Source organism: Perca flavescens, chromosome 14 (genome assembly GCF_004354835.1).
Source record: "Perca flavescens isolate YP-PL-M2 chromosome 14, PFLA_1.0, whole genome shotgun sequence".
Taxonomy (NCBI): Eukaryota; Metazoa; Chordata; class Actinopteri; order Perciformes; family Percidae; genus Perca; species Perca flavescens.
Genome location: NC_041344.1, coordinates 31,737,732 through 31,765,648, shown reverse-complemented (window position 1 = coordinate 31,765,648; position 27,917 = coordinate 31,737,732). Strand labels below are relative to the sequence as shown.

The window sequence follows — 27,917 nt, the reverse complement described above, 5'->3', positions numbered from 1 at the left end:
ATCAATAGGACTACGATACAACACAGCTGTTACGAGAGCCTTCCAGGCGGCTCATAACATCCCGGAGGACATAGCCAGACCGGGCGCTCCAGGTTGTTGTCTAGCACGCCGGGCTAGCTACCGGCAGGATGAGAAAATAACTCCGGCAAGACCAGAGGCGAAGGACTGTACATTTTTGTGCACAATGAATGGAGTACTGATCGTTGCCCAGCACGGCTCACCTGTATGGAGGACTAAAAATGACAGAAGGAAAAATAAATAAATAAAAGTATAAATAAATGCAGAAATATAGTGAAAATAAATACATTTTGGTAACATAAATGGCTATTTCTGTATTTTTACATGTCTTTATTTATTTTATTATTATTTTATATTTCTATATGTATTTATTTATGTATTTATACATTTATTTATATATTTATGTATTTATATAGTTATATATATATTTATTTATTTATTTCTACATTTATTTATTTCTGTATTTCCACATTACTACATTTATTTATTTCTGTATTTCCACATTACTACATTTATTTATTTCTGTATTTCCACATTTCTACATTTCTTTTTCCCTGCGCCTGTATGCTAATTGAGTGGGGGGTGCCAACATCAGTCTGAAGAAGGATTGGTTACCGGGGGGCCGTGTCGCTAACCAGACAGAAGCAAACGATCCATCCATCGCTTTGTCTCTGTCTCTTGTAGCTAATGTGACTGTGGGGTCACTCTACAGTGTTGAGAGAGAGCAAGATATAGAGGAAGTTTACGTATCTTTATGTAAGTCATAATGGTAAATTATTGTGCTTGTGCTGGTTGCACAAAGTCCAGTCAGTCAGGAAATCGTGTACATCATTTTCCTTGTAGGAAAAGCAAGGATTTTCATTTTTGGGTGCGTTTTGTGCAGGTGAAGCGAGCAGACTTCACTGCCGCGTCTGTCACCACACACTCGGTCGTTTGTGGCGTTCATTTCACTCCGGAGAGTTATAGACCTGGAGATTTGTTGGAGTCTCGGATGGGATTTTATGTGAGACTGATTACCGATGCTGTTCCCTCGGTGCACTCGATGGAATCAAGTCCACCACCATCAAGGCTTTCACCTGAATCTGGAGCGGGCAAGATTGGAGGACCAACTTGCCGAAATTCCATTCACCGAAAAAGAGCTCTTAGCAGAGTAAGTCTTACTTTTAATTCTTGTAACTCTAAAATTTGGCTGATTTCGTAATGTTTTAGTCTAATAATTTCAGAATAAAGAAGTGATTTGAGCGTGTATGTATTGGGAAATCCACCATCTAACTAGTAACATACATGTTAACTTGGCTATTGCATTAGCAAACATTTGGTAGCTGATGATTTGATGACTAAAGTAGCTAAAATTGCATCTGAAATCATTCCCTCAAAGATTTTCTAATAAAGGAAGAAGTTCCACTCCCTTGTTACTTCCGCCTCTGAACTGGTTGCAGTTCCACCAGAAATCCATATAGGGGGCGCTCACAGGCCAGTGCAGAATGAATGGGACTCTATGGAGCTATACCCCTCAAAACCCACTTTTCTCAGGATATAATTTGTTGTCTAGTAATTTGAATGTTGCATTCGAAAGGGGAGGCAAAGAAAATACAAACTGCTGGGTGTTAGATTTTTTTTAAAGTCGCTTTTTTTGTTCTAAAAAGCCTTTTAAAATGTCAATGACGTCATACACATATACGGCCGGAGATACTGCTTTACGGCAAGCTCGGAGTCCCTTCCTTCGTTCTCTTGAGGCATCGACAACACAGCTAACAGGTAAGGCTCCGATCGTAATCAGTCCTTCACTGACCAATCAGTATTCATTAGCAGAATGCTAGCGTGTTATGGGCTACAACGACTCAACCTGTAAGAAATCAAAAGGACTTAAGTACTCGTTCATTCAACTTTTGACCTATAACCCATGTTGAACTTGCAAAATCTACAATCAAATCTGAGGTTTCTCAACGACACTCAGACGAAAGATACACATTTAGCCGTCTAGCTCCATAGGGTCCCATTCATTTTGCACTGGACCGCGATCACCCCCAGTGGAACTCTGGTGGAACTGCAACCAAATCTGGTACAATGGGGCTGGATAGGTAGTGGAACGGCTTTCCGTAGACCGGCTTTGATTCCCTCATCTGGATTAAAAATGGGATGACTGCAAATTCCTAGCATCAGGGCTTCGGTATACAGAGAGAGGGAGAGACTGAGCTTTAGAACAGGTTTTCATAATTGTCTGCCTTGACATCAATGCAGTTTGCATTAAGCTAGCTATGAGCTGTTGGCAGCTAGCTAACCCAAACACCCCCGTTTTCCCCGCATTTTATTAAGCTAGCTATGAGCTGTTGGCAGCTAGCTAGCTAGCACAAAACTCCAGTTTCCCCTGCATTTCGTATCGATTTTGTATCCCAGTAGGCTACTCTCTGGTAATTTATAGGTATATTGATATATTAATCAATATGCTGAAATCTCCTAGATTTTGCCACTAGAGGTTTTGACACTTCAGAGCTGCTTTGGTTTTATTTCTCTTTTTTTTTTAATTATTATTACTGATCCAGTTGGTAACTAAGCTTGTATCCTATGTTTGTGAGTGATTTTAAACCTCTGTGTTTTTCAGATTTTGGCAGTGAGTGCAGCCAGTAATGAAGGGATAGATGCACCTAGCACTGTAGATTTTGAAGAGACAGAGGGCTTCTCTCTACAGGATCCTGGACCATTAGTGCTTCATCGTGGGTCACTGTCAGGCGCGGATTAATGCACAGGCTTTTGAGGCTGCAGCCCAGGGGCCCCACGTGTGCAGGGGCCCCGGATTAGCCAGACAATTAATTATTATTTTGAATTTACTTCAGCGCGAAAAAAAAAAGACCCTAATTGGCCCATAACAAACATTTATTTTTTAATTGGCCCATTGTTTTTTCAATTGACTCTGGGCTGGCTAAAAAACACTTTAGTTAAAAATATCACATAGACTATTTTTTTCCATACACCCCCTACTTTCAAATTGAAATGGACTAGTCCATAACGGTGCGCGGCGCGAAAGATAAACACAGTGACAGGAGAGCTTGGAAGTACACAAACAGAGACGAAGTAAAATGAGTCTAAAAAAAGACGCCAATAAGTATTTGGCAACGCTGCCAAAGATGACAAATTTTTTTACGACTACTGTTGGGGATACAGACATGAAGAACAACAGTCCAAAGCGATGAATATGCCGCTACAGCAGCAGCTAGCTGTGGAGTGGCGCTAGGTGAGGATAACGTTAACCAAGACAATGAAGAGGACAGCATATCTTTAAACAGCATCCTCTTTGGGATTTCTGCCTGCATGCAGTTTCGGGTGTGCATCTGCCAGGCTAGAACAGTAATAGAGATCATGGAGAAGAAACGCAAAGGAGGTGCAGAGAAGCTGCGTGAGAAAAAAAACGCTGCCAAATGTGTCAAATGGACAGACATGTTTTGGCCAGTAGCAGGACCTCCATCAGCTCCCGTGGCCGATGATAGTGGTGCTGGTGTCGGCTACAGTGACATGCACAGTGAGGAGGAGACTCAGGAGGAGAGGGACAGAGATGAGGGAGTGAGGCTACAACCGGCTGCGGTAAACACAACTCCCCTTAAAACACTTAACCCCTTGATAAAACTGAGTGGTGGACAAACTGTTGATGATAACACTACAACAATAAAAGAAATAGGCATGCTATACTGTATCATTGCATTAGTTTGGCTACGTGCGCGGGTATCTGAGTCTTGACTGATCATTTTCTCACCGTTTTATTATTAATAGGCTATATTAGACTGCCTTTCATTCAACAAAGTAGCCTACATCTTAATAATAAGCAAAACACCACCTTAAGGTTCATCAAACCTTAAGCTTGTGCTTGTGCATTTGTTGAGGTACATGAGTCTTTTCTTTTCATGCCACTTTCTACTTCTACTCCGCTACATTTCAGAGAGAAATATTGTACTTTTTACTCCACTACATTGATCTGGTACAGCTTTAGTTACTAGTTACGTTAGTTACTCCACTACATTCATCAGTTACAGCTTTAGTTACTACTTACTTTAGTTACTCCACTACATTCATCAGTTACAGCTTTAGTTACTACTTACTTTAGTTACTCCACTACATTCATCTGTTACAGCTTTAGTTACTAGTTACTTTACACATTAAGATTTCTGCACACAAAACACATGTAATTTATAAAATATGATGTTTGATTCTAAACTAAACTAGCCAACAATATAACGGCCTACAAGTCAGCTAAGATGAATAGACCATTAAACACCAGTTGATTGACAGTACTGTTTGGTTTGTTTAAAACATATGAGGATTTTTCGACATTCAGTACTTTCCCTTTTAATATTTCAAGTACATTTTCCTGATGATACTTACGTACTTTTACTTAAGTAACATTTTCAATGCAGGACAGTATGGTATTAGTACTTTTACTAAAGTAAAAGATCTGAATACTTCTTCCACCACTGGTACTGATGTTGTGATTTTGCCTCAGTAAAACCAGGTGTTCTGCACTGCTGCAGATGCTGTAGCCTACCTGTTGGTTTAGAAAGCTAAAAGTGATTACCAGCTTGCTGTTGAACTGTGAATCCAGGGAATTCTGCTGCTTTGCTGTTTAGTTACATTTTCATTGTAATTGTTTTGGTGCTGTGGTGGCAGAGGATAATATCTGGTATTCTTTCCACTTACATCTCTGTTGATGTTAGTTTTATGATGTAGTTTACTAATTTTACCTATGTGGTGTGGTGGTAGTTGGTGTGTGTGTGTGTGTGTCAGTTAAAATTATTATTATTATTATTTGCATGTGGATCATGTATGGCACTATATAAATTTTTCCAGTAAAGCACAATGATTAAGGGGGGGCCTCACACAAAGAGCAGCCTAGGGGCCCCTGACCACCTTAATCCGCCCCTGGTCACAGTGCAACATCAGATGTCTGCAATGCTCATCAGGTAGTGTAACTTGTACCTATAATTAGCTGTATATGACACAAACATTTACAAATGACTTCTAATGGTAGGAAGAAGACATTTCATACTGGACTGTATTAGGTTGTGCATGTGTTGTGACCACTGACTATGTGATGTTGTGCAACTCTTATTTTTTATTTTTTTTTTCAGCTAGCAGTTTTCCTTGGACTAGGGTGGCCCCTAAATCATGGCTGCAGCTGTTGCCGTGGTCCCTGCCATGTCCTGTAACGCCCTGCTACGCCATGAACTACTGCAACTATTATTTATAGTCGTAGTTCAATTATCTTTATTGTGACTATTATGGCCACTGTTCATCACACCCCCAACCGGCACCGTCAGACGCCTACCAAGAGCCTGGGTCTGTCCCAGGTTTCTTCCTGAGAGGGAGGTTTTCCTCGCCACTGTCACACTGAATGCTTGCTCTTGGGGGAATTACTAGAATTGTTGGGTCCCTGTAAATTATAGTGTGGTCTAGACCTACTCTATTTGTAAAGTAAAGTTGATAAAGATGAGACTTTATTGATCTGGTGGTGAAATTTACAAGCTACCTGCCAAGTCAAACTTCTAAAAGTAATGCAAAAGTAGTGTAAAGCATTACAATTCAGAGACTGTAATATTGTAATATAACTAATTACTCTGAAATGACAGTAACTAGTAATCTATAATGAACTACATTTTGGAAGTAACTTGCCCAACACTCCTAGTTACTATCAATGAAATTATGATTACATTTTATACAACAAGACACTTTGTGATTGTGTTCATTTTGTGAAAACAAAATATATTTATTGATTGCCTCCCTTCCTCTGGTAACTGCCTCCTGATTGCGGCCACAACGAAAGCTGGTATTGCCTTCCTGATCTTCTTGCCCAGAAACCCATATGTCTATCGAACCACCTGCCTGTAGGCTGTGTATCGGAATTGCCTAAAGAATGATAGGGGTGCAATGTTGATATTGATAATCCTGTTATCAATAAGTAGTTACAGTATGTACATTAATTATTTTGATAGTTTGTTATTTGTGTAGAAAACTGACGACTATAATAGAAGTGTATAATAATATAATAGCGTTATAAATTACTCTTGTCTAAACCTACTGTGAAGTTGAGGTATGCTACCTGCAGCGAGAACGGGTTGAGGCAGCAGGCATCAAAGCCGGGATGGAGCGGCAGGCTGGTAATGTCCGTGGCCGGGACTAAACCCTCAACTAGTGCCCAGTAGGCATCCACCTCTCGACAACACATGCTGTCCACCGCTGACGCCATAGCCGCACAAGCACCTAGCCAACAAAACAATTATGTTCTAGTGCTAACCTGCTTCTCTTAATACATCCATGGCTTAGATGGACTGCACAGTCCCTGTCTCAGCGTTAAAATCTTAGGTTGTAGAATATCACAAGTCAAAATGTTGCTGGCTTAAATTAAGACAATCTACATATTTGTTTAATCTAAAACAAGGTTGAAAGTATGTTTGCTAAAGCAGATTTATTGTATAACACCAATGTACTAGCCTAGATGAACCAGCAGCCACCGTAGGTATGCTCGCCAACGTTGGAGAGCTCGGTTTCTTCATCCACGTCCATTGTAATTTGAGCATGAACTTGACCAGACTCCCTCGCGTTACGTCACTTTCGGTCAGTGATAGATAGATGCTGAAGTTATTTTATCTCAAAATATCATTTATGGCGGTTATATATTCCTCCAGTTTTGAAAATCTAGTTGTTTATCAATAATATACACTATGCTGTATAGGGTGTGTTCAACCCGCATTACCAGTAGGCTTCCTTGTACCAGTGAAATCAAGGCAATAGTAGTAGATTCGATCACATCGCTCTAACCAATCCTTCTTCAGACTGATGTTGGCACCTCCCACTCAATTAGCATACAGGTGCAGGGAAAAAGAAATGTGGAAATGTGGAAATACAGAAAGAAATAAATGTAGAAATAAATAAATATATAAATAAATAAATATATAAATACATAAATATATAAATAAATAAATATATAAATACATAAATATATAAATAAATGTATAAATACATAAATAAATACATATAGAAATGCATAAATAAATAAATACATACAATAGCCATTTATGTTACCAAAATGTATTTACTTTAACTATATTTCTGCATTTATTTATTTATTTCTTTTTCCTTCTGTATGATTTTTAGTCCTCCATACACCTGACCTGGAGCCCTGTCTGTAATATACAGGTCATTTTATTTACTACGAAAACAGCACACTGCCGTCTACATAGCCCCCGATGCCAACGTTAGCACAAGTTTGGCTTCCTGCTAACCATAGTGAACAAACTGCAGCACGTAGATTGTGTTACTAGAGGGAAGAACACGCTAGACCATGTATACTCTAACACCAAGAAAGCATACAGAACTGCACCTCTCCCTCACCTGGGCCAGTCAGATCACATCCAACTACTCCTGATCCCAGCATAAGTCCCGGTCAGAAGGACTATACAGCCAAGTAGAAGGACTATCAGAACCTGGCCTGACACTGCCCTATCACAGCTCCAGCACTGCTTCCAATAAGGACATGGTGATGTGCAATATGTTACAGAACAGAGCCCTTTGTTTATTGTTATGATTTCATCTGGCTTGTATGCTGCACAATTTACATTACAGCAGAGGTGAACAACTGAAAATGTACTCAGAGTTAAATGTTCCAACACTAGTTCAATTAGTATTAGTATAGTATTGGTATTTTGTCTTTGAATTTGTTTTTACTTGAATACTTACATTTTAAAGAAAATAAATAAGAACTGTTTTCATTCAACATTGTGCCCATTATTATTATTAGTGATTAAGTAACTCAGACTTTTAAAAACACATTTTTAAAGGATATCGTCTAATTATCGTTATTGTCAAAATCGGTTAGTACAGTAACTTGTAGGGGTGTGACGAGACGCTTACTCCATGAGACGAGACACATCACGAGACTGGGTTCACGAGAACGAGACGAGATTTCTCGTCGAAGTGAAAAGTTGTCTCGTGAGGCGATGTGATGTCAGCGTGATGGAGCGTGGAATTACTATTGAAGATCCCCCTGCCACTTTTAAATCATTTGTGTGGCAACATTTTGGTTTTCCTGCGGAAATAATAAACGCCGAAAGAGTGACAGACAAGACGAACACAATATGTAAACATTGTAAGAAAAAAATGCCGTATACCGCGGCTAACACGAGCACTATGGAAAAACACTTACAGCACCACCACAGCTCTCTACTAACTACTGCACACGCGGTGTTGCCACACAAATGATTTAAAAGTGGCAGGGGGATCTTCAATAGTAATTTCACGCTGACATCACATCGCCTCACGAGACAACTTTTCACCTCGACGAGAAATCTCGTCACGTTTTAATCTCGTCACACCCCTAGTAACTTGGTTCATGTTTAAATCAATGTCTCATATCTTAATGTACTAGTAATTCTATACAACAACAGGTCAAATGTGGCAAGTCAAAAGACCAACTGGACCTTCTTTGCCAGTTTGCACACATTTCTTTGAAGGATTTCAAAAATATCGTCTGAATATCGATATCGAGATATTGAAAGAAAATATTGAGATATTCATTTTTGTCAATATCTCCCACCCCTACTGACAGTATGGGTGTGCCCCGTCTTGTTGGTGTGTGTTGTATGCCTCTGTTCTGAGAAAGAGCAACACTCTGTAGTCTGCAGTCTCTACAGTGGGGAAGTTCTTAGCCACATCCTGCACGATGAGATGTGCAAGAACACTGTGTACTGTACATTGCTGTGACAAACAAAATAAACACCACAGTATACATAAAGGAAATGCAAACTCACGAACACGGCCTCATCAAATACCTCGCCTATACTTCCTGACACCACTCAAAAAAACATTATGCAACTATGATTGATGCCATGCAGCATGTGCTGAATATCCCAGATAGAAATGATACAGGACACCAATGTTATGATCCTGATTGTCAAAGTTAAGAAATTGTGTACGGTCTACTAGTATGTAAAATGCACATGGCGTAGATATTTTGACAGCTTTGGAAAGCTGTGACACAACTACACAATGGAATAATCTTTTTTCACTTTAAAAACATTTGTATGAAAATTATTTAAGACCTAGAACACAATATTCCAAGGAATTTAAGATTTTTATTTAATTTTTTAAGGCCTAAAATTTTGATTTAGAAATGTTAGACTTTTTAAAGCTTTGGTGAGTAACTTTTAGATTTTTTGGGGGGGGATTTTTTTTTAGCACCATTTGTCATTCAGACATACAGAAAAAACAGAGTGGCAACACTCTCATTGGACTCCGTTGTACGCTTTTTGCCGCCTACTTACGGGGTATGCAGCCTTGCTTAGTTCCAAAAATCCATTCTATGGCGTTGGACATCATTCATTTCCATTGCTGGCCGTTGAGTAACTTCTGAGGCAAGTTGATTAAATAGCTACCTCTTTTGAATTGTCAACTGTCTATATTTTATCAGAGGCCCTTTATGATGCATATAATGATCTTTATTTGTATGTGCACAGCACAATTATATATTTTTTTTATCTTGGTAGACAACCGATTGCCTGCTAGTTTGTTAGCTCGACTTCGCCAGCTGTGAATGTATCGCTACACTAACAATAACGAAGTTCAATTGTGAATCTCTTACAACTTTTATTTAGTTAGTTATTGATGTTGGATTACTAGGATCATTAAGGTTGATTAAGGATGGGTTTTATTAGGTTTATTTAGGTTTTATCTGTTTAAACTGACAGTGTTAGCTGAGTACTGTATGTCTGATGCTATAGCTAGTAGAAATAAGGTTACGTTTGTTTAATTATACCCTGACAGGGCTGCGGAAAGTCTCAGACTGACCTTGATCGAGCATCTGCCACTATTGTATCCTTGTGTTGTGCTTGTTTATGTTGGATCATCGGGGGATTCAGGGCTGCACAGAGCGGAACAGGCTAAGACATTATCCGACTGTTGCGCACCTAACGGCGGACAGCTCTGGTGGGATAGACCGGGGTCCCGCGGTGTACTGCAGGCCTCCAGGAAAATGACTAGCAATACAGGACTCATTTAATGCTATAGAAATATATATAATGAGTTGTTATTCTTTAATATATTTGATACTTTGTGTATGGCTTAGTCTTAAAATGATCATGGTTGTGTGGTCAACTCCTGCCTCATCAGAAGAAGTGGGCTGGACACTAAGGGCCAGATGTACGTACATTTACGAATGTAGCGTTATCAGCGCACGCTGTGATACTTCAGCTCAATTCATATTTACCAAACCTGCAGTTCATCGGGTAATTAGCGCCTTTCTCTGCCCACTATACCATCAACTGCGCGCATCTTTCTATTATGGATCAGCCACCAAGTCAGCCACTTTCCCCTTCACCCTCCCATGAATGCATATGCATGACACGGAAAAGCGCAATTAGCCATTTTCAGTTCCTGCGACAGGCAGTCTGCGCTTTTACCTCGGTGCGGCCTTTTTGTACATACCTCGCCATGCTTTTACGTGCACGTTGCGAAACAAATACGCCTGAAGTGGATGCAAAAGCGTTAGAACATCTGACTCTAAATGTTTAATGGACTGTTGCTACTCTGCTTTCTCAATCGCTCTCTGAACATGGGTAAGTGAATCAGAATTACAATCAAAATCAAGGAAATCCAATAGTCAAGTTGCGCAAAAAAGGACATCTTGAATCGTCTTCGATTTCAAAACAGAGATGTAGTAAGGTAAAAGTTAAGGTTAAGCCACTAAAGCTTGTAGCCTAGTGCTACCCATGCTAACACGAACGTGAAGCTTTCCAAATGTAAAACTGACATTTAAAAATATGCAATAATGCAATAACAGTCAAACAAGTACTTGGGTATGTATTTTCATTTATATTTACCATTCAATATTACAATCGCTGCTGTCAGTCCCATAGAAGAACGTGACAGTGCGGCGTGTTTTGGAACTATACAGGCTTACGTGAACCACATGACCACCCGGCTAGCGAGATCAACGGGTGTCTCAACTCTTCACTCTCTATGGCTCTGCCCTTGCCCAGCCCCCACCCTCTGCGGTCTCAAGGAAAGCAAAACAAACAAACACCTTGAAATCACACCTTGCCTAATCACTCTCCTCTAGTTCTTGTGGCGCTGAGGTCATTAGATCTGATATTTGTGCTGTGCTTTTCCATAGGCTCCACAGATAGTTGTTGATTTGGCTTTTGTTAATCATCACCGGCCAACCCGACTCTTAGCCAACAAGTGATTGCGCCTGCTTTAGAAAGTTAACTAGTCGCAAGTTTGCGGTAAAATGCAGTTGGGCTGTCGAGGTCAAAACACTATGTAGCAGCTGTGAATCAAATAGACATATTATAAATAATGTAAATAATAATAATGTAATAATGTAAATAATGTCATTTTTTACTCTTACACTGAAGGTTTGCTGCTTCAATCCAGATGAGTATTGAAAAGTATTTTCCGCGACTGTAAAGGCACGTATTTAGCAACTCGACCCAAAAGACTTCAGACTTGACTCGGACTTGAGCTTCGAGACTTGTCAACAACCTGTTTTCATGCAATTATTGCTTTTTAAATCTAAATTCATTCATGTAGTTCTATTTTCTTTTATTGGCGCATATACTTTAGGGAAATGTATGACAAGCTGTATGTCCCCTGCCCTTTGCCATAATGTGCAACGTAACACATAGGCTATGCCCATGTGCGCTGTCTGATAGTCTGAGCTATAAAAGACAAAAAGTGTTCCAAAACCCTGCCAGTCAAATTACCATGAAGAGGGTGACCCGGGTCCCTCGTTATTTTCTGTGTCATTTTAGCCAGATGGTCATCCACTGTATTTAACTCTCCCACCATTTTTCCAGCCCTTTTAGTCACTCTATCAATCCTGGCCTTCTCAGTTATCCCAGCATTCCCACCCCAACCCACCTCCAAACACTACATATCACTGACATAAAAAACATTCTCACCACATCCGTATTCACCTTAAAAAGGACTGCAACTTCCTCATACAGTATACATGTGGACTTAATTTTTTCATCAATAAGTCAACATGATCTGACCATGTTTAGCTATCATTAAAAACAATGCCCAAATACTTGTGTGTTCACTCTTTCTATTACTGAACCTTTGATTTCCACTGCCTCAGTTGTCATCTTATTTCTCCTGTAATCAATCAATGCTTTAGTTTTCTTAACGTTGAGGTCTAGGAAATGATTGTCGCAATAATCAACAAAAGCTTTTATCTCATTTTGATAGTGACTATAGTCATCATTTTCAATTAACCCAATGAGCGCTGTGTCGTCAGCAAATTTAACAACTTGACAGCTTGCCTGCTGTGGACGGTAGTCTGCAGTATAAATGGTGAAAAGAAATGGTGATAAAACAGTTCCCTGAGGTGAACCTGTGTTTGTCATGATCTTGTCTGACTTAACTTTTGAGTTTAGCTTAACAAATTGAGACCTGTTCTCTAAGAAATGTAGAATGAAAGAGATAAATACACCTGGAACCTTCATCATCAAAAGCCTTATTTACTATGATGTGTGGTCGTATCGTATTGAAAGCTGAGCTAAAATCATAGTACAGAATTCTCACACACCTGCGTCCAGGTGAGCATAGACACTGTCCAGTTTACAGACAATAGCATCCTCTGCCCCTCTCCCTTTCTGATAAGCAAATTGGCAGGGATCAAGATAATGCTCTACATCAGGCTTTAGACTATTTAACACGATTTTACATAGCTATGGAGGTTAGAGCCGCTGATCATTCATACACTCAACACTTTTCTTTTTAGGTACTGGTATAATGCAAGATTGTTTCCATAAATCAGGTAACACTTTATGAGAGAAATAATAATTACAAATACTTGAAAAAATGCTTGCTAACTGAAAAGCACAGCCTTTTAATACTTTTGGAGACAGTCCGTCTGGACCTGCTGCTTTAGTAGCTTTCAGCCTCATAAACATACCATATAACTCCTGATTGTTTGTTTGCAAGGTATAGTGATCATCCTCTGTTCTGCCAATAATTTCCTTAAGTCTTTGTCTTTCATCAGAGAAGTCTATTTTGTCAAATCTATTATAGAAATGATTTAGGTTATTAGCATATTCCCTTGTACCATTTAACTGGGATCTGTTCACCTTCCCTTTCCTTGCATATCCATTATCCATCATTAACCGCATTCCTTCCCAGACTTTCTTGATTATCAGTCTCTTTAAAATCATTTTCTATTTCGCATTTATACCGATATATCTCTTTATTTATTTCCCTTTTAAGTTCTTTATGGATCTTCAGCCATCAGACTAGCGAATACAAAAAAGAAATAACTCACCAGTGTACACCCAGACGCCTGGGGTAAAGCAGGAAACAGGAAATAGGCTCCTAATGGAGCACATGCTGTCCTTTTCCTTATTATTAGCATTCAAAGATGAACTGATTATTGCTAACCAGTTCTTAATACATATAGTTCAGTGAGACTAGCTGTATCTAACAAAGTCTTAACGTTTTTTTTTAAATACTTTAAAAAATCTTTTCCACATAAAACTACAGCTGATCCAGGGTGAAAGACAAGGCTGCTCATATTCACCCATTTATCTTTGCATTCCGCTTGAGTACTGCAGATACTCTTTGCCCCAATAGTGTGTAGACTACAGATGAAGACCTTGAGCTACGTAACTCTTAAGGCGGTTACACACCAACCAGACAGCCAACAGTCGGCAGAAAAACCAGTTGGACTGATCAGTCTCTCTCCGAGTTGGTCCAAAAAGTGCCTCAGAACACACCGAAGAGACGAGACGTAATACATCTGCATAACAGCAGGTGCCGCTAATCTGTATTGATGCCCAAAAAATGAAAACAGATTCAGATAACTTTATTAGTCCCCAAAGGGGCAATTCAGTTTTACAGCCAACCCATCCATTAAGGGATAAACTAACTTAAAAAGTGCATTAAAAAGTGCATTAGCACGCAATCTATATAATGTAATGTTATAAAATAATAAATAAAAAAGAAAATAAACAATAGACAATAAATAGTACTGCAGCAGTCATACATCCCCCTGTATACAGAAGCTTCTCTCTCTCCCGTAACATCCACACGTTTACACATGACCCAATCATTACACACCCACACACACACACCCACCCACCCACCCACACACACACACACACACACACACACACACACACCCACACACCCACCCACCTGCCAGTGACGGAACAGAGCAGTGGAGTGTTCGTGTTAGTTTTCTGTATTGGCACATAGTACCACTGACCTGACTGCATGATAACATATCCATTGATCCAAAGTCCTTAGAAGCCGCATCTCTGGATCACTGGTGCTTTCACTCACGGCTAAACATTAACATCCTCAATAGACACTCAATAAAACGATAAGAAAATAAAAAACAAACAATGGATGGGCAAGCTGCTTGGTCGCACATGCACTGGAGTGCCCCGGAAGTCTCTAGGCAGCTGATTGGACGAATGCGTCACGTGGGTTTGTTTTTTCCGGAAATTCAAAGCCAGACTGTCATGGCGGCTTGTTCAGAATACGATCTCATATTGTACTAAAATAGTTCACTGAAACATGTTTCTGAAAACATTTTAAGCGAGAAATAGGCCATGCAGTTGCTGAATCTGTCTTCATTTCAGCTCAACAAAGGTCAGTTTAAAAGATTTTCGTCAGATTTTGAGAGACTCTAGTCACCTCATTCTGCTCGCCATTTCCGGGTGAGTCCCGACTGCCCTGTCTCCGACTGAACAGTCTGGGGGGCTGTCGGCCAAAATGAAGGCCGACAGCCCCCCAGACTGACGACACCAATGACCTGGGGCAGACCAGGGTTATCGGACACGTGTTAAACCCTTCTTTTGTCAATCCAAACCAAGCCAGTCAACACATGTTGATCCCTGCTCATGACAATTCAGATCAGACCTGGGTCACAAGCCGGGAGCAAAGCATACACTTACAAAATCCTGGAATCGCGCCTGTGGTTATAGTTTTTTTTTGTCATGACTAATTTATTAATGACTAATTACTCACGCATTATCTGTATTAGAGAAAAGAATCACTTTATCCGATGTTTAAAGTGAATAAAATATCCTTGCCAGCCTACTTACTGCAGTTCCACAACTACACGTATCCTCTACGAGTACACCTTTGGCTGTATTATTTGTGTCCCCTATTAAAATTGCTATTGAGAATTTTAAGTTTATTGTGGTTAAGTTTAGGCCACAAAAAGTGAGCGTTATGCGGCGACAGAAGTTAAGTTTAGGAAAAAGATGGTGGTTTGGATTAAAACACTCCCAAGGAACACGCATTTTCTGGGTGAAATCATACGAATTACAGTGTAACTTTCTGTAGCTTTTCAAAACGTATGGTTCATGAGAACTAACTGCACTGGTTAATCCCCTGGTTGAGCTCTTGATGTGAATAACAATAATAATAATTATATTATAATGATACTTAGCTGAACATTTTCTATTATGCCTGTTATTAGTTGGTTTTACAAGCTTTCTTTAAATGTCAGCACTACCCTGTAAAACCTTTTGCTAATATGAATGAGAGCAACAGACCTTTGAGATGGAAAGCACTACAATGCAACAACTCATCAAAATAGGGCCAGAGCTTGATGCATAAAAGAAATCCACATTCTTTGAGTCTGACATAGTTAATGAAAAACACATTTGCATCAACATCCCCCACTTTCAAACTAGAAGAGCATTTTTCTGACTGTGACGTGTTGTTTAGCGATCAGCAGAGAGCCTCCTGTAAACCAGCCACTGTCACACTGAGAAAGCGAAGGCTTATGAAAGACTGTATCAAAGGCTTCACTATCACCATGCTCCCACAGCTTAAAACATCTTCTCAGTGAACCCATTTCTTTTTAAAATGCTCCACTTTGGCACTGTAAAGTTTAGTTGAAAGGGTAACACAAAATGATGCAATGCATAATCATTTCAAACATTCTATCCCAGAACATTCTCAGAACTTCATTTTCAGATTACTAAAAAAAAACTTAAAAGGGACAGTTCACTCTAAAATCAAAAATACATATTTTTCCTCTTAACTGTAGTGCTATTCATCAATTTAGATTGTTTTGGTGTGAGTTGGCCATTGTTAGCGGTATCTGCGGTAGAGATGTCTCCCTTTTGTTTCACTGTTGTATAGTTAGGCAAATCTTATGTTGCTTGTTAATGTCCCAGCAATGTTGTTTTTGTACATGTCCACCAAAATGTATGTCTATGCTAGTGTGCCTTGTTTTTTAATCTGTCTGACAGTCTAGCTGTACTTCTGTTGATCCTAACCAACTGTTCTTGTTTTTAAGTTGTTGTCTTTTAGTATTAGCATAATCAACTTGTATTGTATAGGGCCAAATCTGTATGTACAGTACAGGCCAAAAGCTTGGACACACCTTCTCATTCAATGTGTTTCTTTATTTTCATGACTATTTACATTGTAGATTTTCACTGAAGGCATCAAAACTATGAATGAACACATATGGAATTATGTACTTAACAAAAAAGTGTGAAATAACTGAAAACATGTCTTATATTTTAGATTCTTCAAAGTAGCCACCCTTTGCTTTTTTTGATAACTCTGCAAACCCTTGGTGTTCTCTCAATGAGCTTCATGAGGTAGTCACCTGAAATGGTTTTACCTTCACAGGTGTGCTTTGTCAGGGTTAATTAGTGGAATTTTTCCCTTATTAATAAAAAAGCAAAGGGTGGCTACTTTGAAGAATCTAAAATATAAGACATGTTTTCAGTTATTTCACACTTTTTTGTTAAGTACATAATTCCATATGTGTTCATTCATAGTTTTGATGCCTTCAGTGAGAATCTACAATGTAAATAGTCATGAAAATAAAGAAACACATTGAATGAGAAGGTGTGTCCAAGCTTTTGGCCTGTACTGTATTATTAGATAACTTAATTGTTTTATCTCTTTTTAGGGTGACCTCTTACCACCAGTCCTGGGACAGCGGATGTAAAATAGCCTCCAGGCTAATTCTGGCATATTTTGCTTTGATGTATTTTAGGGAGCATTGTCCCTGATAAATAAACCTGAAATAAATAAAATGATCTTCATTATAATGGAACTAGATGGCACTGGGCTTGTGGTGCTCAAAGTACCAACAAACCCATTTGAAAAACCCAATAGCAATATCCCTTTCCCGAAATCATGACCCTGTTACTCAGGATAATCCACAGACCTGGTTGTGAGCAGTTTCATGTAGGAACTATTTTCCTTCTATGGAACTACACCCACCAACCGTATCACGGCGCCAAAGGTGCATACTCATGGACGAGCGGCTAATGGTCCAACATTGCTAGCTTGTGGAGATTAGTTTATAAACGATACTGCTAGCCAGTGGTGGAATGTAACTAAGTACATTTACTGAAGTACTTAAGTACAAATGTTGACGTACTTGTGCTTTACTTGAGTTTTTTCTTTTCATGCCACTTTCTACTTCTACTCCGCTACATTTCAAATATTGTACTTTTTACTCCACTACATTCATCTGACAGCTTTAGTTACTAGTTACTTTACACATTAAGATTTTTGCACACAAAAAACATGTAGTTTATGAAATCTGAGGTTTTATTATAAATTAAACTAGCTAACATGATTAGACCATTAAACACACAACTGTTTGGATCCTTTACACTTTCTAAAATTGGAGGATTTTCCAGCATTGAGTACTTTTACTTTCTAATACTTTAAGTACATTTTCCTGATACTTACATACAGTACTTTTATACAATTTATGTAGTATGGGGTCCCTGCTCCGCCTTTCTCTCAGTCAAGGGGTCCTTGGCTTAAAAAACGTTGAAGACCCCAGCTTTAGACTTTTTCAAAACTCCACAAAGGGCATCAGTGCCTCATCTGAGGTCTAAATACCAGCCCTTAACTGGTAAACTCATTGTGCCCAACCTCTTCTTGCATCATTAGTCAACAAACGACAAAGCCTTGACCAATATGCATCTTATTTGATGTGGCATTCAGATAAGAGTCGATCTTAATCCGCCGGCTATTATGCCCGGAGCTCTCTAATACTTAATTTACGAAGCTGCATCACACTGCAACGTGATATAGGCTCGTCATCATGGCAACTGGTATCAGAAAAAAAAGGACAGCAGATGGTGTTTTCATTAAAGAATTCAAGCTGATAGAAGAATCAACCAAATGACTTTGTGTCGGAGTCTCCGGTGCACTTATCATATTACATTTAGTTCTCTAGCTGCCGGGAAAAACACACACACAGGCCAGTGTCAAAAAGGGTCGCCGATACACAGGAGCTATTTGTGTTCCTGTTACACTCTGCACAGTCATGAGCTTGATCCTTCACTAGAGACTGAGAGCTGAGCATGTCCAAATAATGCATCGGTAGTAGGGATGGGAAAATAAAATCCATTCACGTACGTATCTGGATTTGTTGCGATGATTTTTAAAACTGATTCTTTTCCCTACAATTAATATGTTTTATTTTGATTTTTCAGGGTTTTTCCTGACTCAGAATTACAACAGTAAGCATCGGTCGGCGTACAGTAAAGGCAATGAGTCTGTGTTACAGTATTTGACAGAAATCTTTTCAATTTCCTGTTATTTCAGATAATTTGATAAACAAAAATGTCTGAAGAATTATGACCAAAAAAGTCATAATAAATCAAGTCCAGGCACTGAAGAGCATGATATGCTCACCCTGGCCTCTAGGGGCATAACACCACAAACCCAATACACAACACATGGTATAAAATGCAGAACTTGGGCCACCGCCATTCTTTATGCCCCTGGAGGCCAGGGTGAGCATATCATGCTCTCACATATACACACCTGCAAGCTAGAATCACTCTGATGTTCCCTTTGTGGCACTACACCCTGAGGAAGGCTCAAGCCGACACACATTGGCACAGCTACTAAATGGATTTTGAGGTAAGACTGTCAAACTTCGGAAACTCTTCATGAAAGTCTATAAAGCGTTTAAAAATAAAATAAATCTTTTGCAGATATTACCACATCACCCTGCCTTTTGACACCCCCCTACGGAAAACATGCATAGTCGGCAGCTGTCAAACCCAAAGACAAGAAACAGAATAGACAAGTCAGTCTGCCACATAATGATGTAGCCTGGATAAGTACCAAGATTTAAACTTCATACATTTACATCACGACTCGCAACTGCTAGACACTGATTTTCTGTGTGTGTGTGTGTGTGTGTGTGTGTGTGTGTGTGTGTATGGTCACAGTAGGAAGGTCTAGTGGAGAGAAACCCTGTGTATTGGCGTTCTGCAGGCTGCAGGACTCTGGCTGTGTGGAATTGAGCAACATGAAGGTCTTACCAGAGGAAGTGGCGAAGTAAAGACTCCAGGCAGTGCTGAGGAGCTGCTGAGCTCCCCGGGAGAAACACCTACAAACACAAACACACACACACACACACACACACACACACACACACACACACACACACACACACACACACACACACACACACACACACACACACACACACACACACACACACACACACAGCCGAGTCAAGATAATGAGCAAGCAAGATGAAAACCACAGTCCAGCTATGCAAACCGCTATGTCCTCAAGAAGGCTAGAAACATTCGCACACGTGTTGCCATGGTATTAAAAATTGAACCGAGGCATTTTAAAGTTTAAAAGCTTCTCACTGGTGAGGGCAATGACATTAAAAAGCACCTAAAACCCAGGTATCTGTCTATGTTTTCATTGGCTCTTTAAAATTACAAGTCAGTAGAGGAAATAAATGTCACAGCGATGCACAGACACCAGTTCTGCCTTTTGTGCGGAGTATGTTTTGCAGGATGGAGTCATACCCCAATATCTAGCAAATGTGACCTATTTGCAACACTACCCTCAACATAGCAACTTCCACAGCAGCATTAAAGTAACCTCTGGTAGTTGCCAAAGAACACCCCTCCTTCCTGCAGCGCTGCAGTAATGGCCGAGAAATCCCAGTATCTGTTTCTTTCTTTTCACTTTTGGACCGGGGGAGTTAATATATATTTTTGTGTGTCAGCCCCCCAAGCAAACGGCCATAAATAAAACAACAGTGACAAAAAAAAAACATGCGCAGGGAAGCAGAAATTCTCAGGTTGGACTCAAGTCGGGTGTTTTGCCAAAAGAAATCATTGGAAGTTATTTTAGGGTCATGGTGAGATCTCAGCGGAAGAAGGGGAAAACAAAACAGGAGGTGGTTTGATTATAATGAGGGTGAGAAAGGAAAGCATTTGTTTATGTCATTAATTCAGTGGCAGGACAGGGCTGGCCATCTCTCTCTGACAGACGGCAATCACTTGTAATCAGACTTAATGGGCCCTCCAATGGGAATGCTTTTCCTCCCTCCGTGCTCCATCTGTAGCACTCTTTAGAACACTTGTCCACACAAGCATGGGTGCACTTATACGTGGAACTAATCTGGGGGAAATCTAACGCCAGACAACTGAATTATTGTTTTAATAATACCATCTATCCACAACAGCACAACATGATCAAGTCCTATTTGTGTATGATGCATATGGACACATTTGCTTGGTTCATATTCTCTATATTTGCATTCACTCATTTGCGAGTCTTAGCAGGTTAAAGCTCATTTAAGGATAATCGGCTGTATTCCTTATTTTGGCAGGGTTGGCCATTACCAGCTGGGTTCGACATTAACCATGGGCCGATGGCTTGTGGGTGCAAAAGGTTACTCTGTATTCCTGTTAGGTGGCCACAAAGTTTTATCAGGCCTCTCCTGAGGAGGAGACTTCGAGTCTCAATGAGATTACCCGTCTAAACTAAAGTTCAATAAATTAAACAAAACCGTTTTAGAACGTCGCAGGGAAAAGTTTCAGCGGTCTGAGCGGGCCCGTCTCAGCTCGACTCAAACCAGCTGATGGGGTCGCTGCGACTCAGCTGGTCGAGTCTCCAAAGGCTGGTTTTAGAACGTAAGGGACGTCACCTGTTTCAACAGCCAATATAGAAGTCATCTTGTAAAGTCAGCTTTAAACTACAGAAAAAAAATGATCCATAATCCGTTTTATTTCTAGGTTACAAACTGTCAACTGGTCGAAATGGCAGATAGACGGAGCCTCAATGTGCGCCCACAAGCACAGTAAGTACGGTGGAGCGAGATAGAGAGTTACCAAAGAGAGGGAGCGCCTAGGAAAAAGCTGTGAATCAGAGAAATAAAACTAGTTTTCGCCGATTCATCACTTGGAACGTAACTGTAGCAAGCATCTCACCATCAATAACGTTATCCAAGTTCATATTTAGACGCAACAAATGATATATCCAGCAACAAAAAAAGACTGAAAGTCGGAAGATAGTAACTGAAGTACAAAGAGTTGTTCCATTATAGAAGATACACCTCATCTCATCTCAATTGTGTGAACTGGCAGGTTTCAAAAGGCTGCAGACCGACGCGTTCCAAGCAGTTGCAAGTTTCAACTCGTCTCGTCGCAAATCTTTGGTCTGAACTGGGCTTAACCACAGATCCTCCATACTAAAGATAGCGCATTTCATCCAATAGTATGAAATAGGGATGCATCAAAGGAGCACCAGGAGGAGGCAGAGGAACATGATTTTTTCACAGATTATCTGTCTCATGCGCTACTGTCAGGATATAGTGACAGTTTCAGCAAATATGATTTTTTTTATAAAAGTTAACTACAGAACCTTTTTAATCATCAAAATTGCAAAAGATCAAGCAATGCAATGCATTGAGCATTTCCCCCCAATAAAAGTAAATTAGTAGTGAATATGTTAGTGTACGTTATTCATTATTATATTATAAATCTGAGTTTTTCACTGAAAAAACTGCAATCAACATTATCCTGTAAATTATCCAAGTAAAAGCTTTATGTACAATTTAAATGACCGCAGAATACCTTCTTTGTAGAGTAATTAAACAGCATCATATCTGACAATACAAATTAAAATACATTTAATTTAAATGGCTTGTTTGAAATCACTTCCCATTCCACTGCAACAAAACTAGCTATAATTATCTTTGGTTAATAACGGAATTTGATGCAGAAACAGAGTGTATGACTAAGACAATAGAGCTGCAACATATCGAATATCTTCCATTTATCGGATTCCAACTTTACCAGTCATGTTTTCCCTATAAAAAAGGTTTCCAAAATATTTTCAGACTGTGATGCTCTTATCCATTCAGAAATGTGTATGTATATATTTTTCTGAAGCAAGACCCAAGGAGAGAGATGAAAAGAAAGTATGTGCGAAGCAAAAACGCCCACTGATACACTCTGTTACTCAGTTTCCATGGTGATTTGAGGTTATATTTGATCCACTTTTGCTGTTAGTCATCTTCATCTTTTCCTGTGCAGTGAGTTAAAATTATGAATGGTCCAGACTAAAGAAAAGTAAGGTAAAATGACATTTGGGCCTGTGTCTGGGCCTGGTGACGGTCTAGAAAAGACATGTGGATGAGTGTTGACAGGCAGAACTGTAAGAGTATTACATGGTTTAAAGTTAAGGCTGTGTAGGGCAGAGCTCCTCCTCAGCAGTTTGGTTCCAGGGGTGTGTTGAGTGGTCTGCGTCCGGTAGTCTCATATTACCAGACCTTCCTCCACACCGCTGCAAGTTTTAAGCCTGGAACCAAGCCAGCCAGCTCCAAGATGAATCATGACCATAAAACATTTGATGCGGCGCAAAATAACATTTTGAAAATGGCATAAAAGGCAAAGGTACAAGACTGTGAACAGAAACGCTCATAGACTTCAATGGCAGCAGCTCGCTCTCGCTGTTCCCTGATTGGGTAAACATTTCCATGGTAACAGCAAGTTCCATCAATCAGAGACGTCGCTGTTACGCTTAGTATGGTGGGTAGTCTAGTATTTCTCCATAAGATCACACATAAAACATATTTTTAAGCAGAAACTGCTGGTTCACAACCTCGTAGCTTGTGGTCAGTCTACATCGGATGGTCTAGACATTATGGCTGATAATCTAAATCCTTATGGAGACAATTAATGGGATTTTTACTTCCGTAACCGCAATGTTCAGCTCTATATGGAGCAGAGCAAAGATGTGGAGAATCTGGAGATTAGGCCAATCAGAGCAGATTTTTTAAAGAGACAGGCACTCCAACAGAGCATGTCAGACAGAGGGTGAATACCGGTGCAGAAGCTATTGGCAGTACGAGAAAAATAAAGTATTTATTGAACATTAGAGCATGTAAACATGTTCTAGTAGAGACACAAAATACAAGTATGAACATAAAAATGGTATATAAGAAAAAAAAAGAAGGTGGCCAGAAATGCAAAAGCTGATATAAATGGATTTTAAAGCTCACCAAACATATTCCAGTGATTTATTTTTCAATGCTATGGTGTTTCTGTTGAATCTGCTTATATTAGCTTCAGTAGCTCAGGGGATGATCACCCCCATCACCTTTTCTGCAGCGAGAGGCGCCTCTATCCAGTTGTTGACAACAGTATTTTTGCACACTGCTGTTGATGTTGTGCTTCAGGCACATGAAGTGTCTTTGTGGGATTTTGGTTTAAAAGCGCCGCAGGTTACCAAATTTTCAAATATCCTAAATCACTGCAGCCATTTCCCTTTAGTCCAATCAGGTTACTGTCAATACTTTTCGCCATGTGTATGATAAAAACGCGTGAAGATATTAATCTAAAATACATTTCAATTCAATTCAATTTATTTTTATCTGGTAGAGCTCTCGACAGTAGTAGTGAAAGTAGCATCTCCTGGGGGATCCGTCCAGAGAAAGGGCCACAGTTTAACTTCATGTCACCGGTAAGCAAACAGCTTATATTATCACACAATATTTCAAACAAACATGTCTACTGTTAGCAATGCGGCGGTGACGCGCACTGAGAGGGCTAGAGTATGCGCAGCTGGGCAAGGAGGCATTTCATTGGTTCCTTCCAAGCGGACCGCGAAGCAGCGATTGGTAGGTGTTTTTACAGGATTACAGCAGCTACAAATGACGGATCTTTTTCAGAGCCCATAAATTATTTATTGCTGTCAGGGGGTAAAGACCATTTCCAACAATATATAAAAAAGTGTATACTGGAAATAGTTACCAACCCTGCCACTAATGTCCTTTTCTTTGGTGATTCACAAGTGGGTGAAAACCCCAATGATCCTCGGTCCTATAGGGGCAAGAATAAATTATAGTTTGTTCTATTTGTACGCGGAAGTTCAACTTTCCAAGGTCAAAGTCGGAAACAAAAAATTTCTGAGCTCAGAACTCTGAGAGCCTCGAAGTACCCAGAGCTCAAAATCCAACATGGCTGCCCCGTGCATCAACAGCTGTGAAAGCTGTAGTAACACACAGGTAAAAGCACTTCCGTGTTATTTGTGTCTCACTAAATCGTACACACAGAGCTGTCCATATTCTATCTGTGGACATGTTGTTACGCTGTTTGTATGCACAAAAAACAGCATAGTGCGTTGTTATCAACTGGCATTGCTAACGCTGGCTAACCTGGCTAGAGCTAATGAAAACGATGAAAATCAGACTCGTAAATGAACGCATTCAACTCGAGTGTGACGTCATTCCCAGTTCCGGCTTCTGAGTCCCAGTCCTTTCAAAATGGTCGAAGGTATAGAACTACAGGAGTTGTAGTTCACACCTACATGTCACCTCCAAGAACACTGATGTCCTATTGGCCAGGGTCCCTGAACGCCACAGGGGGCTCCAACCAGGTGACCTGAGGAGTAAAAGTCTCCGTCACCCATTTCTCAACGCTTTTTGATTGCAACCCCGTTGCTGAATGAAGGCACATCGTCAAACGTTTGTACGAGAATAAATAGTATCATTTTGCTGGTCCAGTGAGCTGTTTCTGTATCCTTCGTGATCCAAAGGATCCTGCTGAGCCCCTAAAACTCAAGTGTCTCACTGAATCTGCAGAAAGGGTAATCAACCCCTTTTTTAAGGAAAAGGAAGGACGTCAAAGTCGACTGAACTGTTCCACTGCACTGCAATGGAAGGAACCGTTCCGTTAATCACTGGGGAATGTGCCCCGCCATTTCAATTTGTTTTGCTAGAATTATAACAAGTCAATAGAGTTTTGATGATTGAAAAATTATTGATTGGCAATCAGTATTTTTGAAGTTAAATAAATCCTATTAGACTTTAACAAGAAGTTGTGTGATTATTTGTGTATGTTGTAATAACAGCTGGCTATAAAGGTCAGTGCTCGATTTTCACCCTTCTTTGTTCCTTTTATAGATATGAGATAAATTCATCAAATTAATTAAGATCTGTATTTTGAAAGAGAACACCACCTTTGAGACTGTTTTCACAGTTCATTTATTGGCCCCTGAGTTCAGGGCGGTGCCCCATTTTGATTGTTTGTCAATTTGATACATTTATTCATAACTTTGATAAAACATCTTTGATAAACTGCTAATAATTGAATCTATACCTTCCCAATTCCCAACAGCATAATGCTATGTAAAATAAAAGGTTTGATAAATAACCATGGTTTTGGAGTCACAGTTCTGCATTTTGTCACAACAGAATAAACAAAACCGAAATTATGCAATTACTTTTCTTTTGCAGACTGAAATGCTAACACTACTCAGTGACTTATTGTCAATCGAGCAGCTAATGTACTGCTGTGTCCTTTCGGGGAAAGCCATGTGTTATGATTTATGAGCTGAATGTATCATTGATAGACTACGCCTGGATACATCACTCATTACTACTGAAGTTTTTGAAAAACACTGTGAGCGTGCACACAACAGCAGCAGGGAAGCAGAGTGCTGCACTAAGAAAAAGTGTTAATGTGCCCAGACATTTTTCCATTCGGGCTCTGAAATAGTGTCCACGAGGCTGAAGAAAAAAATAAATAAATAAAAGAGGAAAAAACCCTCGGTACTGCAGCAAACTGAGTCTGCAAGCCGGAACATTGTTCCGATGTGACCCTGCAGGCGAAAGCAGAGACTGAGCGTGTGTGATCATGATTTTATGTGACACATTTCCACTTTGTTTGCATCGATCCTATGACATATGGCTTGATACTCAAAACAAGCCTCAGTATCAGTAGTATAAATATTTTATGTATTGATCTGTCCATCCCCAGTTTTTCATGTGATAGGAACAACATGGAAAAAGGGGTTTCTTGCCATGATGATATGAAACTGTGAAGTGCCTGTACTTCAGTGACAATTAGGGCTGGGCAATATATGGATATTAAATCAATATCGATGTATGAGGCTAGATTTCGTCTTGAATTTTGGATATCGTGATATGACACAGGTGTTGTCTTTTCTTGGTTTTAAAGACTAGATTAGAGTATTGTGATGTCAAATGTAGGACATTACCCAGCTGCCTCAGCCACATTACAAATGTAGGAGACCTTTCAGATTTCCAAGATTGTAAAATCAGCTTTCTGGCTAACAATGTTGAGAGCGAAATAGCCTTGGCTTCACAATTACTCCTCACACTATCTGGATTGGCCACACCGAACAATACGGTGAGTGCGTCTGGGTTACATGGATGATTAAAGGCCTTAGAGAAGAACTCAAACAAGGAGCTCCAGCATGATTGTAACTTGTGACACGACCAGAATAAGTGGGTTAGTGTTCCTACCTCACTCCGACATTTAATGCATTGGGATATCACTTCCGGCAATATTTTCTGCAATCTGGAGGGAGAATAATGTAGTCTATGTACTACCTTGAATTGTATCAAGCTACGTCTTGCATTGATTGAGCTATTATGGACATTCTTAATACAATTCTCCCACATCTCATCTGAGATTTCCATATCTAATTCTCTCCCCCAAGCCTCCTTAAATGGGTCTGACAATGTGTTATTCACATTCTGTATGATACCATAGAATTTAGATATAGCACCCCTTGTATATGGTTTGATTTGAGAAAAACTATCTAATACTACATGCTGAGGTTTACGTTCATATTGCGGAACATGAGTCCTCACAAAGTGTCTCAACTGTAGGAAACGAAAAAAATGGGAAGCCGGGAGCTGGAATGCCTGCTGTAACTGCTGAAAGGAGGCCAAGTGACCCTCAATATAAACATTTCTCAAAGTGATAATGCCTTTCTCCCTCCAGTTCGAGAAGACTACATCATCCAGTGCAGGTTTAAATGCATGGTTACAGCAAATAGGAGAATCCAAATAAACTTTGGGTGTTTTCAGAGTTGTTGTTACCTGCTTCCATATCTTTAAAGAATTATAAATTATAGGGTTATCATTATACATGTGCTTCTTAATCTTTACTGGACTATTAATAAGAGCAGGTAGAGAGGTGCGTTGACAGGAGAGGTGTTCAATTTGCAGCCACGCAGGCATCTCATCCGATATGTTGCCTGGTAGACACCCCAACCAAAATGAAAAATATCATGATATTTGATTTGACTGCACAGCCCTAGCGACACTAATCATTGTACTGTGGTTGTAAATTCTATTCCTCCATTACAATGTTTCTTCAAACTGAACTGCTGGGAAAAAGTGCAGAAACTCGTTAACCTGAAGGACCAAGGCTACACGTATTGTAACTGCTTTATAGTTGAAGTTCGGAATGTGAAGCAGCAGGACATATTTTGTGTGCCTCAACATTAACCTTAAAGCAGCGACATTTATTACAGCTTCAATAGCACAAAGGAGACAAAAAAAGTGAAAGTAAGAACATGAAGGTAGGAGTGAAAGTGAACTGAAGGATGGCACACAGCTTTGCGATAACAATTATTTGGTGTTTTTATAGCAGCGGATCTACAACCATATTCAGATGTTGAAAACAAAGGTTTATTATTTATCATATATTGTTTTGAAAATCTTTATTTATTGGAGAACTTATTGGCAGTAGTTTGCAGCAGTATTTTATTTTTAAGTATTTTATTGTTTGAAAAATTGTAAACTGATCGTTATTCACAAAAGTTCATAATAAACAACAAGC

General features: G+C 39.7%; 1 protein-coding gene and 1 long non-coding RNA gene across 3 annotated transcripts in view; one reads left to right on the top strand and one right to left on the bottom strand.

Moving 5' to 3' along the window:
- thrb (thyroid hormone receptor beta) overlaps positions 1-27,917 on the bottom strand; it is a 153,813-nt gene that overhangs the window by 44,876 nt on the left and 81,020 nt on the right. For both annotated transcript variants that reach the window (XM_028598010.1, XM_028598012.1), the window contains exon 2: positions 19,332-19,399. The gene's annotated coding sequence lies outside the window, so the exon portion shown is untranslated. The remainder of the gene's footprint in view (positions 1-19,331; positions 19,400-27,917) is intronic.
- LOC114568409 (uncharacterized) lies at positions 18,802-19,394 on the top strand. Its single transcript, XR_003694286.1, has 3 exons — positions 18,802-18,924; positions 18,999-19,093; positions 19,239-19,394. It is a non-coding gene; the product is annotated as an uncharacterized LOC114568409 (long non-coding RNA).